The sequence below is a fragment of the Oxyura jamaicensis genome, chromosome 12 (genome assembly GCF_011077185.1).
Source record: "Oxyura jamaicensis isolate SHBP4307 breed ruddy duck chromosome 12, BPBGC_Ojam_1.0, whole genome shotgun sequence".
NCBI lineage: Eukaryota > Metazoa > Chordata > Aves > Anseriformes > Anatidae > Oxyura > Oxyura jamaicensis.
The window spans coordinates 4,137,851-4,150,855 of NC_048904.1; the positions used below are offsets into that span (position 1 = coordinate 4,137,851).

At 39.9% G+C, this 13,005-nt stretch overlaps 1 protein-coding gene across 1 annotated transcript in view; it reads left to right on the forward strand.

The window, feature by feature from the left end:
• Window positions 1–2,070: 2,070 nt before the first annotated feature.
• Window positions 2,071–13,005, forward strand: part of RAF1 (Raf-1 proto-oncogene, serine/threonine kinase) — an 84,324-nt gene continuing 73,389 nt past the window's right edge. The window contains exon 1 of the mRNA XM_035338000.1: window positions 2,071–2,281. The gene's annotated coding sequence lies outside the window, so the exon portion shown is untranslated. The remainder of the gene's footprint in view (window positions 2,282–13,005) is intronic.

Here is a 13,005-nt window from a genome sequence, read left to right on the forward strand (position 1 = left end):
CTGCAAGATTTCCGCCTTAGTTACACTTACTGTGACGAAACACTGCAGCATCACAGTGACAATAGAGACTCCTAAGCTGTGATATTCAGTGCCAGGTGATAAATAAACCACAGAACGATACTAGTTTTCTTGTTTCCCTTTAAGACCTTGCAAACTAGGATAATGAGAATGAAAAGTTAGCTGCAAACCAGATGTACCAAGAAGAACCAGGAGGAACTGTGGTCCAGAGAGTAACCAAAATATTACAAGGATTACGCTGGGCCCGTTTGTCCAGTCTCTTCCCGCAACAACAGCCCAGTGAAGGCAGAACACTTCCTGCATGTAACGTGGCATGACTTACAGCTGGCAGAACTGCTTGGGGCTGCCTTTCCAAGTTTCTAATTAGTTGAGCAAATGTGAATACCAAATGCTATCTATGCCAGGAGAAGAAAATATGCCAATGCTACAGAAGTTGCCAAATGGCTTAAAAAATATAGAACCTTCTTTATGCAATGAAGAAAACGGACACAGAATGTCAGTTGCTCTGTTCAAGATCTTTGCTTTATGGGTCTTTTACTCTGATATTTTACTTATAAAGAGACAAAGAAGCTGTCTTGTCAAAAATCACTTCAAGCAATTTCAGTGCTACCAACAACTATATTCCAAGTGCAGACCACTCTTGTTCTCTCCAAGTGGAGTTTTGCTGTTGCAAAACTTATCTGAGGATAAGACCGACACTTTTTCTGTTTCTCTTGATCTGTAGCCTTTCTTGGCAACAAGCAATTAAGCCTGCCAAAACTTAGAAAAATAACAAGGTGAAGTGTGAGGGCAGGAGTTGAGCATTTACCACCTAACTAAATGAACTTTATTCCCTTGAGGCTGCAGGAGGAACAGTGGTTTAGTGAGCTACGTATGGGATGGGCAGTCTGAACACTGTACTCTAATCAGGGCTCCGCTGCTGACTCATCATGTCACCTTTGGCAAATAACTGCCTTGATACTCTTGTTTTTTCTTCCGTGAAGTGGTCACACTCTGTTGCAGACACAAGTTACCGAAGTTAGAGATCCTAGAATAGTTAGGACGAACAATTTCTCAATCCCATAAACTGTCAATCCTTGATTTTGTTCTCTTTTACAGGCAGAAGGGGCAGCAAGTGACAGAAAATTAAAAGTTCAAGCAAGGTAATTCAGCTCCTAAGTCTCAGAGAGTGGATTTATTCCAGTTGCACACTGTGTAAAAGTAAGGTAAAAACCTGAGACTTAATTATCAAAGGCTGGGTGAGACGGTGCTCCATATTGTTCCTAGACAGAAATGGTAGTTGGAGTTACGAGTGTATTGAATGAGCTATGAAACAAATTTGGAAAATCTGACTTGTGAGATTATTGTCAGCAGTGATCTGCTGCCAAGCAGCTTATTCTTATTTATTCCACTAAAGTCAACCTTGCTGACACAAGCCTTTTTTAAAGGCAATCTGCTTTGTGCGTGCCTGTCCTGTTACTAGGTTACTAGAGAATAAAATGTCTGTTTTTTTTGTAAACCCCTGTTCTTGCCTTTGGAAGTCCGGTCACACAAGTCTGTTGTAGAACAGATCTATTTGCATCTTTGATTTCTGTTTACTTACCCCTAGCCTTTCCCAGCTATTCTTTTTTTTTACATTTTGATGAACTCCTCTTGCCTGCTTTCCCAAGCCCTGCCATAAGATAAATAGAGGATTCAGACTATTTGGTTTTGACCAGTGCCAAGGTTTTGCTCAGCAGCGTGCTGATCATGGCTGCAATTCCTGGCTTGCAGGGATTTGGGATCCAGTTACATTTGCTGGCGTCAAGCAGACTCTACAGACCACTGTGAAATATTGAATCTAAAAATAAAAGAGTTAAAAAGTATGAAACCAAAGAGAGGGGGATATTAAAATTCCAGGAAAATCATAGAAAAGTTTGGAAGAGACACATAAGCTGTCTCAGGGGAAAACACTAACATATTGGGGGCAGTTTAAATTAAGCCTATGGGTTTGCCTTTTTTAGCTCTGTCACCCATGTGACGCTCAAGAGTTCAGTGTGTGGGTCCAGGTATTTCTGCTAACACAAAGAACGCATTACAGCCTTTTGGAGAGGCAGATCATTCTGTCTCAGCTTATTCCCTTTGCTCTGCTAAGAACTGTTAACCCCAGGTACACTTTGTTTCTGTTTACCAAAATCCTCCCAGATGGGATCCCTTCTCAGTCTTCGGATTTCTCCTTCGGATGAAAACCACTCCTGATGGTGCCAGCAGGCTAGCTGGGCGTGGGAAGCATTTTCAGGCTCTGGTGAGTCTCAGGGGGGATGAGTGGGGGAATATTATTTTCACAGTTTTTGCAGAGCTTTTAATTTTTTTTTTATTTTTTTTTTATTTTTATTTTTTTTTTTTTGTACAGTGACATACAGAAGATTAGTTAATCTGTGAAATGTCCAGGCTAAATGATCAAGATTATATACCTGTGGGATTAAATACTGCTTCACAAGGTTACAGTAATGAGTCTGAGCTCAGATAGGAAGAAGTGAGTGCTATTTCTAAGAGGCATTTCATGAATCTCTCATGAAAAACTTGGTGGGAGTTTTCTTGTGTTCTGAGGAAAGATGCAATTATCTATGAAATTGTCTTTTCCTGTTTAACATTAAACCAGCACAAGAATTAGATTTTATTAAGTAAAAAGTTGCATTTTAAGGACAACTTTTAAGGGCAACTGTCCTTTCCTCACTAGCACAGTTCCATTTTAGGATTTCCAGACTGCCTGTTTTTGAATTGTTTGCAAAAATTCTTTCTAGATATAATCAAGATCTATTTGCAAGAGACTTTATTTTTGCCTCCTTTTTGATGCTTTGAAATTAAAACCACGATGACTGTGAAGCGGAGGTTTAAAAGTAGATGTGTGTTTGCATAACAATGTATTATATATACACAATACTAGAGCTCCATGGCTACCCGTAATTGCAGTGATAATTTATCTGCAGTGGTAGCTCCTTGGAAGTTTGCATATAGGTCAGAAGTTTCCAAATGATGATTGAGATTATATGTATTATGGATTGCATTCTCAAAGTATGCCACGGTTTAGTCATGGGACTCATTAGCATTCACGAGAGCTGTGAAGTTTTGCTTCTTCGTAGCAAACTGAAAGTCCAGCCCCGTGTACCTCCACCAGCCCTGTTCCAGGTTGCTGAGATGTTACAATGCCTCCTCTTAGCTCTTCACTCAATGTCTCAATGCATTGCTGCAATGGATTCTATTGCAGGGGATGGAGCAATAGGACCGAATGCCTTACTTCCTTGGCCTTGTATCGTTATGCAATTTTTGGATGGCCTTGGTTCTTGATCTGTCTTAAGTTTGGTAGCTCACACTGTGCTTTCTAAAGAAACCTAGAAGTGACCTCCTGCCAGAATTAAGTCGGCATTTAAAACTGCACAGGCATTTCTGTTGGGGGTCCTTCTAACATTCGGAGACAGAACCTCTGCTGTCCCAACTGTGTGACCCAAAAGTACCCAACGTGCAGCATTTCATGAGTTATGATTTTTAATAGTATAGTTAAAATGAAATGTTACAGTAACATATAATAATTTAAAAGGCACAATCCAAGTATTTTAAAAACTGTACTGCTAATTTATATTTTTTAATTTCTCTCATTAGCTTCATAGTACAAAATTGGAGCTATATATTTTACTTTGCATCAGAGGAAAAGCTAATGGAACCAGCAGGCAGGAATTTGAAGCTCTTTCACATTGTCTCAGGCTGTGTGCATTCTAAACAAAGACACCTAAAAAATAAGGATGCAAAATACCTGTTACTTATGTATACGAACGTGACGGATTCCTTTATAGTTTTGCAGCACATCAGGTTTGCAGCTTAATAGCTGATTAAATTCGCCGTGCAGTGAGAGATTCTGAGAGTACAAAGGAACTAAATACCTCACTCTGTTACACTATGGAAGTCACCGGGTTAGTGAGCCTGACTTAGTGTGACTCAAGGCAGAGCTGCTGTGGGAACTCACCCCATTAGGAAATAGCCAGAAGGCTAAGCCAGGATCAGAAGCCCAGTGAACCAGGCACTGTACACACACACCTACAAGAGGGCTCACTCCTTGCTCTCAGTCCTGCTGGGCTCCTGTAATATCTCATCAAATTGTTGTTTCAGCTATAGAACAAATCCTTTGAAGCCCCTGTTTAATAGAAATGATTGCATAGGTTACATTTCGCATTAGAACTAAAAGCTGTCAAACTCACCTCCCAAAGATATAGATTTTTAATGTTTTTCCTAGATAGCCTGAGTTTAATACATTTCAGCCATGTATTTGGAATTCATTTTAAGGATGTAACAGCCATTTGTATCTTATGATAGAAAAAAGTGTTAAGTGTTTTGATGACTGTCCAGAGAGGGACAATTTCTGACAGCAGGTCAGAAGCCCCAAAGAATGCAATAGCATCCCCTCTATTAAGCTTGTATCAGCCAAGACATTAAGGTCTGGAGTTTTTGCCTGACTCCTAATTTCTTCAGCTGCTAGAGAAGTCTAGCTTCTCTTAACTCCCTCACTCTTGTGCTGTGTTGAGGTTCTTGTGAAATCTTCCTCTTGCAGCTTAGTAAAAATCAGCGATTACATGCCTAGTATGCAACCCTACCCTACCTTTTCTTGTAACTGAAACAGAGGTCAAGACAAAAGGTAAGGCACATGAAATACCAATTATTTTCCAAAATAGAGAACTGAGGCAGAGACTGAGTAAGTTGTCCAAGGACACACAGTTGCCACTCTTGGTGAAGGACCAGACTCACTGAAGCTCACAGGAAGCTATGACCACCACAGAGGAAGAGATGAGCAGACTTCTGTACCAGACAGATCCAGTTTAACTGTAGGACAGAGTGCTGTCAAAATAAGCTGACTTTCGGGAGAAGTAGAAAAGGTAGAAGTTCTGAAGGGAAGCCAAGATAAGGCAAACCAGAATCATGTAAACCTGAAAGCTGCTTAGCACAGCCCCAGATCTCTGCAAGCACAGTGAGGAAGCCACGTGTTAGAAGGAAGGAGGGGACTTTCTTCTTATTGTCTCTCTGATGTACTTTCTAAGTAAAGAATAAACGTGTTAAAAGTCTCATCCAAAGTCTGGGCATTGTGTTCTCTCATTATCACGTGCGAACAGTGCAGCCAGTGATCATGGGGTATGCCCTGGGCAACGTGCAAAAATTTCTTGAGGTTTCACGCAGATGTTTTAGGTTTCAGGGCTTCAGTCTTTAAACCCCACTGTGAGGAAGGACACCAGGCACAATGTTGGCCCCTCGCAGCCATGTAGGAGCTGCTGCTGTTTATTATTTGCTTGCTGGGGATTGCAAATGACCAAGTGACTCAGCCTCTAAATAAATCTGGTGGATGACCAGCAAGGGGAATTTTATCAGTCTAAAAGATGTCAGTAGCCACATCCTTAACCAAATCAATCAATTCATCAATTTTGAAGCACTTGCTTGAAAGACTGGGTACACTACAACTTCAAAGAAATAGTTGAAAAATCCTTAAACAGTAAAGTTTACTTTTTTTCCTTCCTGAGAAATTGTTCCACTGTTGCTCTTGTATCCACATGGACACCCACACCCACAAAATCACCCTAGGGCAGAGAGCCAGCATGAAAATGTAAAGCCCAAACAAACTGTTGGCAAACTAACAAGCAACAGAAATCAGAATTTTGTACTTGGAAACATCAAGCAGGCATGGTTATCTACACCACTCTGATGTGTAGTGTATATCATGCGTCATGTTCTCAGATAGCTTTAAAATCTAGCATACTATCTTTATATGCTTCAAGTAACTCCATCTATTATTCTATACCTTTTCTTTTGGTTGTATGCAGCCATAAGTATTTCACAGGAGTCAGCTAGGTTTTTGCTAACTGTGTTGCCTAATACACCCCAGGTGTCTTTGCGTGCATTTTCACTATTGTCAGCAGCCGGTGCTAGCCAAACTGGCACTGAGAACAATACAACTGTGTGGACAGAGTGGAGTATGCTACCGAAATTCTTTGGCTATCGGCTGGCCATACAAACATTAGCAATTCAAGATCTGCAATGTTGAGCAGGGTTTAGTGACGTCTACACTAACGCTGCCCCTTTTCCTGTAGCTGTATTTAAGGCCCACGTAACCAGTGTAAAGGACTTAGGACTAGCTCTCCCAAGATCCAGCTCATAAAACATTTTCATGAGTTTCTGGAGTTGCTGCCTAACGTAGCAGCAGAGTTCATTTTGTTTGGTGTCCATTATTTCCTGCCTTGTTTTAAAGAGTGTTTGCTGGAGCAAGTAGGATGTGTTGCATCGGAATATCAGCGAGGCAGGAATGCTGCCAGAACAACCAAGGAGCCAAACTTTTAGGCAGCTTTCCATATCTACAATAAAACTCAAGTCTCTAGCAAAGTTATCTAAGGAATCCAGGCTTAGAACAATAAATGAAAAAGGAATGACACAGATATGACTGTGCCATGAAGGAAAAAAAAATAGCTAAGCATTTAATGACTTTGGACAAAGTTTCCTACACAGTTATATCACTGCACTGCTTTTATTCCTCATAAAAATCAGAGTCAGTTCACTGCCAGCTTCAGTAGATAGGTTCAGATTCTCATTCTGTATCTGGGTAATCGAAAACGATCCTGAAGAGAGATCAAAAGTTATTACCCACCCTCACCCATTCAAGTGCTACATGAAATAAATTATGATCCTCTAACAAATGACCAAAATGCTGTGTATACTTCCATCTAGTATTTAAATTATTTGGTGCCCCAGCTACATTATAATAACAGCAGATAAGGGGATCTTACTGTATTTCTTATTCCAGTGTCACCCCCATAGGGCAAAAACCTCCGATGCTGTGGCTAACCGGTGCCTGGCTGGCCTGTTATATTAAAACAGTATGATGGACAATGGCTGTTGCTGAGTTCTCTCTCTCTCTTTTTTTTCTTTCTTTTTTTTTTTTTTTTTTTTTCCCCTTCAGCTAGGGAATGAATATGGTTCCTTTTTCTGTCTTCGGCTGCTGACTTCCAAGAAACTTGTAGAAATTTAATTATTTTTGAGACCTTGGCTCATGTGTTAAACACGCCTGTAATTTGGAGCGAGAGATACACTGAACCATTACATAAGCTTCCTTTCCTTAGGAAAGCAAGCTAATCAAGATTGTTCCATGAAAATCCCCACACCCAAATGACTGGAAGTGCATTTTTTCACAAACACAGACCAAAGCCAAACACTAAGCATCAGAAGCCCTTTGCCCAGTGTCCTTTTCCTTGGCAGCGATACACGCTGGTGTTTCAGAATGAAGCACATATTGTTTGTCATCTGCTTCAAGGAAGGAGTTTATATGTTTTTAATAGTAATGCCAAGTTACATTTCCAACAATTCAGTTGAATGGAAACTATCAAAAGATTACCATTAATCAGACTGCAAGAAAAAGAATAGGTATAACCAAAAGGAAAAGTAGTAAGATTTTTTTCCTGAATGCTAGGTTACTGTACTTCTTCCCTCTAAGCTCCTAAGCTATACTCTATCTCATATCACTGGCAGACATCCGATACATCTTCAAAATCTGAAGCAAAAATAATGGGACGGGTATTCTGGGCATTCATACTATGTCAGATTAATATTGTTGGCTATCTACTCTGCATACCACAATTAAGTCAGTGCTGCCTCAGCTGCAAACTAGTCTGGATCACGTTGTTGTAGCTGATGTGGTCACTACCTGCTTAACTTTTGGAGTTTTTATGCTATCTTTTTTCTGGTGCTCATATGTTCCTATAGCATGGATTGTGCTGTCCGCTGAAGCCCTCTGTGCTCCTTTCCAGTACCTCTCTGTAGGTGGGGGAACAAGAGAATTTTGATTGTACTTTCCCCCCAAAGCACAAAGATGCTCAAAGCACAATCACTCCCAGTGGGTGAGCCAAATGGGGGTAGTGGTGCCATCTGTATAAACAAGACCAGCAGCTGTGCTCTTGGAGCATGCACAGCTGGAAGAATGGACCAGCATTTGCAAGAAAATGAACTATGTTCCCTTCGCTATTGAGCTGATCCCTTCACAAAATGCTGCTACGTTTAAATAATTCTCCCCCACAAAAAAAAAAAAAAAAAAAAGTGCTTGGTTTTATATCTTTTAATCATACTGCAACAGAAGTTTAATTGAATCCCTGTTCATTCTGATACTCAGAAGTATATTGAATTTGACAATCAATTGAATAGAAGTATATTCAGTTTGATACTCTGATTTAATACCTGCTCATGTGGACTCCAGAAGGTATGCAGAAGCCCCTGCATAAAGAACCTCACGTCTGAGGATCCTTAGCTTGTTCCCTTTGAATATTTTCAACCAGTGACCGCTCTTAACTTCAGCTCAAATTTTGGGAGAATCAGCGTCCCAGGTAGCAGTACGTGTCAGGGGGTTCAGACAGAAGAAACCTTCTTACTTTGGAGACTCCAGAGAAAGAATCCAGAACTCTTACACAAAGTTTTATTCTACTGTGTCTTGTACCCTTATTAACTCACGGGACAAGAAGAAAGCATGTATAGTTCCATAAGGAATGTGGACTTTCATTGAAATGGAAGACCACATCCCTCTGGTGCTCAAACACTCTGGTATGCGAAATGATTGGTTAGGAAAAAAAAAATAAAATCAAAGTTTTGGCAAGCCCTGGTTCTGCATGCCCCAAACACCAGGCAGACACCTGCACAAATGTTTGCATACAAATAAAACTCTGTGGACACAGAAGCCTGGAAAAAAAAAACACAACAACACATCTAACAGCTGAACCACACTATAGAAGCCACAGTTCTTTACTGAACTAGTGATTAACTTAAAGTCATTGTACTAAAGGAAAAAAATACAGAGCAGAAATATTTTTGCTAAATGATGGCAGATTCATACCCTTTGACACAAGTACTTTACTCACATTTTTAACTAGTTGACTGAATTTTACACGGAATTTTTAGCTGCACCTGTAGATTGTTTTTGCTTTTTTAAAAATGCCTACACGTATGCCTGTAATCTTGTAAACTTTCCCACTGTATCAGCAGGCTGATCAAAGCAGCACCACACACTTAAAGAACTGTCTCGTGGAGGTTCTTGCCCACAGGCAGGGATTGCCTGAAACAGACAATGCTGCTTTATAACATGCACAAGACTGAGAACGTCCTTTTCTCTTTCTAAAACAGGGGAACCTGGAGGTGGACAATGCAGGACTTATACTGTTCCTAAGCAGAGGCCACAAACGTTCACCTTGAAAGATCTTGCAAGCTCACCACAGTATGTTAGACGCTGATACAGAACCAAAGGCTGCTTTCCCCTGTCCACGTGCATCATTTATAGTCCAGGTGTGAACTAAAATGCAAAAAAGTGCTTGAACTAAAACCATGCATTTATGGATAGCAAGACAACATTTTTTTAAGCTGAACTGAAATTAAGCCCAACCACCAGCTTATTTTTTATTTCCTTTCACCAGAGTTATTTTCCTTCTTATTACATCCATGGGAATAATTCTAGTGTTTTTTTTTTTTTTTTTTGGCAACTAGAATTTAAGCTGTCTACTTATTCATTGGTGCCTAAAAAAGCTAGTTAAAACTGAGTATCTTATGCAAACTTTCATATGGAGAATTATTCAACCTTTTTTTGTTAGGAAACATGTAGTGGTATCAAACAAACCTGGTAGTTACAGGAACTACATGACACGAAACACTTTTGGATATAGAAGCCTGTAACTACAGGCAGAGACAGCAGTGCTCCTACCTAGAGTGAAGGGTATTCAAGATTTTCTATTATAAACCTTGAGCCTTTTGCTCCAAAAGCCAAACTTTGAATACTTGGGAGTAATTATTTTTTTGCAGCATTCATTCTGAACTGCCTAGGCTGTGTGCCTGATCTTTGAATCTACTTTCTTCACTACAGGCTTTTTGCATTTGGCTTATGTGCAGCATGCTATTTTTAATTTGATTCGGTGTCTGTACACAACTACAGTGGTGAGTGGAGATCTGCTAACAGTACAAAAAGGACTTGTCCAGAGGCAGAACATTGCTACACCATGGCATGCACAGAGCTTATCTAATGACTAACTACAAATAAAAGGAAATCATTTACTGGGGGAAGGCTGCATAGTTCTAGTGCAACATTATCTTGCCCAGTAGACCATATGGGAAGCCTTTTAGGGAAACGTTGCATCTCATTGCAAGAGAATCGACTTTCTTTCTACCCAAAGCTCATATATTTTGAGCAAAGAGCCTGGTTTGTCTTACAATTCTTACATTATTCTCAGGATTCTTGTCTGCTTTCCCACATATACAACAACAGAGACAACAATGAAAGAATGGGCATGGTAACAACAATAAAAAAAAAAAAAAAGAGAGAGAAAGAAACCTCATTTCTCCTACTCCATGCTCTTGCAGAAAGCAGAAGTCCATGAAATTGCTTAACAGCAGAAGATATTTCTTCAACAGAGGAAATAGCTGAAGAAAAGGCACTATACTGGTTGCAGCAGTTCCACGCTTAGAGATGGTACATAATTACCCTCTAAAAAAGAAGGCAGGCATCTGCCACTGACAGACAAGGAGGCCACCCATAGCCACTATCTTAATCTAGACCAAGGAGACAGCTGGTAAGGGCAGTAAGGCTGTTATCTGCTACTAAGGGTGGCAGCAGGACAAAGAGGCTACTGGAACAGCTGGAGGAACAAAAGGCAGAAAAAAATCAGTGTTTCTCAAAATGGGGAGAAGGAAACTAGGATCGGTATTCTAGTTTAAGGCTTTTTTTTTTTTTCTCTCCTGCTGCTGCACTAACATAACATAGTAACTTGCAATAAATTCTGCTGCTGCTTCCTCCCCACCTTTATATTTGCATTAACTTGTACAGCTAGACACGTTAATAGCAGAATCTTCTCAAACCGTGACAGTAGAAGATGCCTTATTGCAAAACATTTGGCAAAACATTTGCCTAAGTGCAAAGTGCCAAATGCAAAATAACAAGAATAACCCTGATTTTGCAAAATGGGGAGGAGAAAGTGGGTCAAGTTTATGTGTACTTGCTGCAGATCTGCCGAATTGCTAACACCTGAAGCTAATGGGTAGCAGCAGCAACTGCAATTGCTCATTGAGGTTCTCCTTGCCTTATTAAATCAAGTCAATACATGCTCAATGATCAGAATCTCTCAGCTTCAATCTCATCTTGGAGCTCAGGGGAGGAGACTTGCATGCTGAGGGCTTCACCGTTCTCATAAGAATAAACAGTATAAAAATGGAAGCATGAGCGATCTGCCTTGCCTGGGGATATTATTGAAACCTGGTTACATGGAGATTTATACTTATTTGGTGACGGCAACTCCCCATCTGAAGTCACCTGTAGCAGGTGAGGAATTCCTTGGGTGTATCAGATACTTCATTTAGCTTTGGGCAGATAACAAAAAAATTACAGGTTAGCTAGCTAGTTCAAAAGAGAAAAAAATGCATTGCAATTAGAGAGTCTATTATAAGCAGGAGCCTAATACCTGCCAAGCTGCATTCTGGGATGCTGGGATCTGTTCCCAGTGCCATCAGATGACATGCAGAAGAAGATGCAGTAAGTACAAGGCTTTGATTTTGAAACTATATACATAAATATATATATACATATCTCTTTTTTTTTTTTTTTTTTAATCTGAGGGAAGATGGTAATCACTGTTTAATCAAGGATAATGTTTTCAAGGTGTAGAAGCAGCTCTGGTCTTCTTCAGACTATATATTAAAGTTGGCTATATACTTATAAGTCTTGTGTTGTCATGAGAAAGAGTTTCAAATTGTCTGTGGGGATGGTTTTACTCTGAACAGTATTCCATACGTTACCCACTAAGTACAAAAATATATGGTTGCTGTCTGGAGAGAGCTAAGTGCCTAGTATCTAATGTTAGTTAAGAAAAGCTTTTAAACACCAGAACTAATTTTACATGTGGACTGGAGACAGCTCCAATTTTATCTTTCCACAAAGCATGTAACAGACCCTTGTGACAGCTTGGTGTCCCCTTCATATGTGTTCAGCTCATATGTTAAATAAGCGCTGCTTAGAAATGCTTTATACACATACACATCTTGAGGCCTATGTGGCAGCACTGAATGAAGCAACCAGCACTCAGGAATTTATGCAGTCCCTGCAGTTATTTTACAAACTTATCAAGGTGCAGCCCAATTGGCTATATTATCCTCCACCGGTCAGATTAATTGTTTCCCGTTAAAGCCTCCATCTCTATATTGTGAATGGTAGATGATGCTTTTGATGTGTATAGGCATGTACAGGAGGGGCTTCTTGTAGTGATTTTATTCCCCAGATAACCATTCTTTTTTCCTGATGTGAATGTAGGAACCTTTACCTGAAAGACTAGTACTGTAAGACCACCCAAATACGGCGTTAATTCACAATACACTAGTTAATGCAAAATGATTGGTTTTAGATTTACAGAAGATTCTTTAAGAGGCATTCAAATATGTCTAGAATACGAAAATTAATATAATTTTGTGCTGTGAAGTTTATACTATCCTGTTTTGTTTATTAATGACATATCCATTGGCCAGAGTTAAACTGTAAGAACTAGCTTAGTGTAGTGCTGTGAAAAAAAACAACCCCAAACCTGCTTCAATTCCACCCAACCTGCCTACCTCAGTCTCCCTGACAGTTATTTGCTCTCTCCAATCTTGCAAGTGAATGCCTCCTACAAAGTGTTTTCCAGCAACTTCCTGAACTTGCTTTCTTTCACAGGCTTGCATTTGGATTCCTTTACATATTGCCAGAAGCTCCCAGTTCTTTCCTCAAAGTCTCAAAATCCCAAATATATGCTTTGCCTACCTTCCCAGTTCTCTGTATAAACACAAAGCTGCAAGAATTCCATGGTAGTCTGACCTCCATCAGGAATATCCAAGCAATTGATATTGTTTAAAGAGCTGTGAATTTTTAACTTGCATGAACATATGCTACTCCTATGCAAGGTCTAGTTGCTAAGGAGGACTCGTGGAAAAATTATTTCTCCAAAGAAT